We start from the raw sequence: 6,284 nt of genomic DNA on the forward strand, positions 1-6,284 counted from the left end.
TTGCCCATTGTAAATCCCACTCTTGATGTTTTGCCCTTATCCATTGTCAATCCCATGCTTGATGATAAGTCCTCACTATAAATCCCAAGAAATGATCAACAAGAGTTTTCCTCATTTTGCAACATTTAATTTATAATCAGAAATTATTTTAGTAAAATCATTAGAACTCAGCAACTTCAATATATTGCTGTCTGAAGTCCGCACACACTTCAGTATCTTGGCATGTCAAGTTCCCACACACTCACTATCTTAGCATCTCACTTCCGAACATTATTCAGTACCATGGCATATCAAATTCCCACACACTTCACTATCTTAGCATCCCACTTCCCCACATTATTCAGTACCATGGCATCTCAAGTTCCCACACACTTCACTATCTTAGCATCCCACTTCCCCACATTATTCAGTACCATGGCATCTCAAGTTCCCACACACTTCACTATCTTAGCATCCCACTTCCCCACATTATTCAGTACCATGGCATCTCAAGTTCCCACACAGTTCACTATTTCAGCATCCCACTTCCCCCACATTATTCAGTACCATGGCATCTCAAGTTCCCACACACTTCACTATCTTAGCATCCCACTTCCCCACATTATTCAGTACCATGGTATCTCAAGTTCCCACACACTTCACTATCTTAGCATCCCACTTCCCCACATTATTCAGTACCATGGCATCTCAAGTTCCCACACACTTCACTATTTTAGCATCCCACTTCCCCCACGTTATTCAGTACCATGGCATCTCAAGTTTCCACACACTTCACTATCTTAGCATCCCAATTCCCCACATTATTCAGTACCATGGCATCTCAAGTTCCCCACATACGTAAGTAACTCAGTATTTGCCATCCCAAGTCCCTGCACACCTCATTACACTGTATTTTACGTCCGCCATTGGAGTCCACGAAAAGGAGGAGGGCTAAAAGCTATTTCTTTTCTCTTTTTGCACAATGATATTATAAAGACAATTAAAGTTAAGTTATCAAGTTTGGTTAAGTTCCACTAATATGTTAGCAGGAGATTTAGTGAAAAAGCCAACCAGAGAGAGTTGAAACAATAATACGGATACAATATGCGTATTCAGTTAATCCTATTTGTAGGGACCATCTGCATATAAGGACTACTTGTATCTGAAGACCTTATTTCCAAGTGTCCTATTTATACATAAATTAATGAGCTTTAGCTATATATTCAAGCCGATCTGCCAATAAAGACCACGTTTGACTGTATTTATGTAAAATCCTCAGAGTATTGGAAAGTACGCACATTGTTAATATTTTGAACGTCAAGAATTCACTAGTTTAGGATCAAGGCAGTCTTTTTACTAACTGTATACCTGCGTGGGCTAGTCAATGCTTTTTGAATACAAGAGTGAACTCCAAACATTTCCATAACTTCAGTAACATTAAGAGTTATGTCCCTTCGAACGCTTGTACGAAAGAATTTTACTCCATGTTCCCTTTGTACTTTGTTCACATTTTAAAAATTAGTTTTTAAAAGAAATATTAAAACTAGACATTGCAAATATGCAGATGACACAATGTCTACCTTATATATATATATATATATATATATATATATATATATATATATATATATATATATATATATATATATATATATATATATATATATATATATATATATATATATATATATTCCAATGCTCTCACCCCTTCACTAAAAAATCGACTTATCAAAAATGACAGTGTTTGGGGTCCCCGGCGACACGCAAGTTAGACTTTATAATGAAATGAATGAACATTTCTTGCATTATTTGTTTCTTCCTGGCGTTGTGCGACTTGAGCTTAGTCTGCTGGTTAGTTGAGTTAAAATGACCCGAACTAGCCGGACAAAAACACAGCCGGACAAAAACGCAGCCGGACAAAAACACAGCCGGACAAAAACGCAGGATTTTTAACACAAAAAATCGCACGGTATCAAATATTCAGGAAAATTATAAGCTCGCAACAAATATTCTGGACGTCATTTCCACATTGGCTAAATGCTACGTTTGGAGATAACATAGGTCACTTGTATACAATAACAAATTTATGTTTCTCAAATATACAGAAATTAGATACTTGGATTAATGTATATCTCCTTAACTGAAGGACACTGTTCCATTTGCATTAGTTGAGACAGGATGGAACATAATCTTAGTTGGCAGAATCCGAAAGGAAGTCTTCCCAGTAAGCGGGCATCTTAGTTTAAGATGTCACCTTCCTCCGCAAACTACAGCTCCTTTTCTCTAAAGTTGATTCTTTGATACTGCTTTGGAAATACCTAAGATCAAATCCAGTCTCTGATCGCTCTATACTTCCCGGCGCATGAAGGGCAGACATATCTTCCCTGTATAATTCTTAAAGCTGGAGTCAGGCGGTGTATAAAATCTGTGTCCAACGGCTGCTCCAGGACCGACGTTTGGGGTGGCAATTGGGGCGGCCGCCCAAGCCCCGCCCTTGAAGGGGCCCCGCGCTTCAGGCCTAAGGTCGTCCTTATGAGTTTGTCAAGCTATATTCTCCGGTAAATTGGAAACGCTGATACAGGCCGCGCGTAATACACGCAAATCGCGAAAGTTGATCTAGTCTAGACATAATCAGCGTTTGCAGTAGTATGCCAATTGAGATACCGATACGCGGTCATGGTCGGCCCTAGGCCCCGCGTACTCCTAACGCCGCCTCTGGGCTGCTCCATTAAAGATTTTTGCTTTTCTTTGGGCCTATCCTTGTGTTTGGTTGACTTGGGGAGAGGTAGAGGGGTTTTCTTTATTTGGGTCATTAATCGATTTTGTTCTATCGTACAGTACCTACTTCTGAAATTTGATATACTATTTTGCTCTTAAGTTTCAAAGTTTGGACATGTACTCACAGCAGTCATCCATACAGTCTCGTGTATGCAAAAACAGTGGCACTGAGAAATAGCCTGAATGAGGTTGTTGTATGGCGCTTAAACAATTCTCTTGACGATTAAAAATCTTCGTGGTACTCATAATTGACTTAAGAATCATCCTTCTGGAGGTAATCACTTTCCAAATCCCTTAGCAGCCGGGTTTATTCGTGACCGGAATACATCCATCTCAGTAGACCATTTTGATTTTCCGATTGGAGTAGTACACCCCCAATGCCCTTTACGTATGCCTTTTCTTGATCATGGAAGAGCTAAGAACCTGTTCATTGTTTTGTTAAATATGCAAACATTGAGACAGCCTACCTTAGGAACACAGCAACAACAACTGTAGTAGCTGAGTGCAAGAAGAGGAACATTAGTGCTTCATAATGAAGAGGAGAATCAAGATTTCTGTCCGGAGTACTATAACCCAGTACTTAAATGTGGGGCTCATCTTTATCATATTCTGTCTCAAGGCCTCATAGTCATCAAGGTTATTGGAACCTGATGACTGACTGGCAGACACGTTATGCAGTAGTTTCGACAAAGTCACCACAGTGACTTAGTGTGTCTTGTCCGTGTGAACTGAATGGTTTGAGGAATGAATCAACAGTTCCAGATGTAGCCACGCCAGCTTCTGCGAGGGCAATAGTCCAGCTACTGCACTTCAGGAAATCCTTGAGAGCACTCCATAGCATTTTCACAACATGGAGCCCACCACACATGATGACAAAGCTGCACTGCCCATAATTTACAAGCCATATCCACTGGATTTATTTTGAGTTAAAACAAATATTGACAATCACACGTCAGAAAAGGAACATGATCAGTTGAGAAAGTGAGTATTGGACATCTATGGCATGATTTACCATTGCTGGAAAGTCGTCCTTCTCACAAAAAAGAGGAAGGATGGCGTTATAGGAGATGGGTTAACGGAAAACGGTTAGAAAGAAGCATGGTAAACAGCCCAAGACAATGCATTTCCTGTCTTTAAACTCCTCTATTCCGATCCTTTGCAAAGAATGATTGACACATGTCTTTAGCTTGCCTTTTTCTGCATCTAGCTTCGCTTCAAAATGTGTCGTTGTACTTTAGGAACCTGCACTGTTGATGTGTGTAAATGTTCTCCTGTGACTATGCTGAAAGAAGCCGGAAGGATGCCTTGCTCCTTATTCACTATTACAGGATAAGTTTCTGCAAATGACACTCATATTCTTCTAAAAGTTTAAAAGATACCTGGACTTCTTAATCTAAAATTACTTGCCTAACTTTAAATATATCCTTGGTCAAGTTAAGAAGGTAGCTCTTTGCAAACGCTTTTTCGTTGTTAAATTTTGAATGTTTCATTGTTTGTAGTGCAACAAATAAATAAAATAAATAAATACAATAATTGATTTTGAAGTAGAGGAGTCTATGATATCATCGAGACTAATCTTGTTCATCTGTTGTAATCTACGTTTGCATTATTAGCGGTAGAATACACATTTTATAAAACGATCGTTGTCGTTACAATTACACGCCCTTTTCCTTAATCTTAATATACATCTCCCTAACAGACTAATATGCACATCCTCCAATAAGGCAGGAATTGTGACCTATATAATAGATCAAAGGTCATCCAATGCAAAATTAATTGCTGGATAATGTATTTATTCGAAATCGTCAGAAAGATTCTCTAAATACACATAATATGCGATATTGATGTCTGACGTCACTGTATGAATAAATTGTTACACATCATAACAAAATTTTCTACTTTCTTTTAGCGTATATTTGCCATAATAGCTTCAAAACATTGACTATTTTACCCCTAATGACCCCTGGACTTTGAAACTCTTCAATACACAAAGAGCAGCTTTGGTCATAATGACGGTCTAAGTGTCTACTTATGTGTTTCGCTCTAGAGTTCCCTGCCAATGTTTTCTCCTTCGTTGTCTGTCAGTGATTCTAACATTCGTCTTTATATGTTATTAATGTACTAACCTTTTGTGCGAGGTCCTCCTCCGTCCAATAATTTAATTGATGCTCTGTTTCAATGGGGTTTTCTCTGTGTGTCAGTTAGTAAATTAATTTATCGCTGACAATATTTGTGTTTGAACCAGAGAACAACAGGAGACAAAATCTAAGTAAATAGTTAATGTTTATACGTTAAAGAAGGATGACATTTTCATATCATAGACGGGAGTAGCTCTATACAGTCATGTATAAGTGTCGAATTTTTGCATTTGGTTTTAATTATGATGCAGAATAAGGGTTCATACAGCTCTTGGAAAAATCATTACAGGCCTGACTTTTCCCTTGATTTTTCCAGACTGGCTTTGTAATTGTTCAAACCCATTGGCGCATATATTATAAGTCTGTCTCCCTGTGATCTAAAGGTGACAGTGTCCAGTTTCGTAAATTAGCCCCTGGCAAATTTCTTAACTTAAAGCTATGGTGTGACTTTTTCAGCTATTATTGTTTACTATTTAAAGATATGGATATATTTTTGAAATAGGTGGTACGGACTTGTGTTGTTCTTGAAATTGATGTCAGGCATGTACACCTTCCATAGTTACTGTGCAGTATGTTGATAGTGAAATACCAATGGTCGGCTAGGAAGAAGAGATAGCCTGGCATAGCAGTAAACACATGGGTTTGGGGCAAGTAGAATATCTTAAAAACGGCTTGGATGACAACTATTATCAATTGCATCAGCCTGTTTAGTACACACTGTTTTGCAGAAGTGTCATCTAGAAAAAGGGTTTGTGTTTGCACTGTAAGCATCACATGGTGTCGAATATGATCTTCGGACATGTACATTGCAGGCATACTTTTTGGGGGGTTGGGGTGCATAAACTTCTTCTGCTATGAACTGCCATTGACTTCTCTGGTCAAGTGGATATTATTCTTATGCTTTGTTTTAATATAGGTATCCAGAAATATGGACCTTTTTGACCTCACTTGTATATATTTTTTTTATACAAGGTCCCTGATTGCAGCATTAAATTTGTACATAAAACCTGGCCCCTGCACCAAAATAGTATAAACTAACCACGAGTTGATGAGAGGTCTAGCCTGGTTCCCGGTCTCCATATAGCTGCTGCCCATATTTATACTTATTACAGATGACCAGTCTAGTGACAGATCTTATATGTTTCGCAAACTGCACTGAACGGGTATATATCAGCTGTCGTCCCATTAATACGTCCGCGTAACACATGAATTTGTTCAAGCAACAACAAAACAGAAACTATTTTTTCAGATCTTTAGAGCAAAAGTTTTATTTTGCATATTTTTCCAGGTTCGGTAAAAGCACATCTTTTAAGACTTTGTATGAATCCTGATGTTTCCGTGTCAAAATATCCCTAACGTTACCTATTGACTACAAACGTCCGTGTTCAA

Source organism: Sinohyriopsis cumingii, chromosome 12, assembly GCF_028554795.1.
Source record: "Sinohyriopsis cumingii isolate HCF-2022 chromosome 12, ASM2855479v2, whole genome shotgun sequence".
NCBI classification, from domain to species: domain Eukaryota; kingdom Metazoa; phylum Mollusca; class Bivalvia; order Unionida; family Unionidae; genus Sinohyriopsis; species Sinohyriopsis cumingii.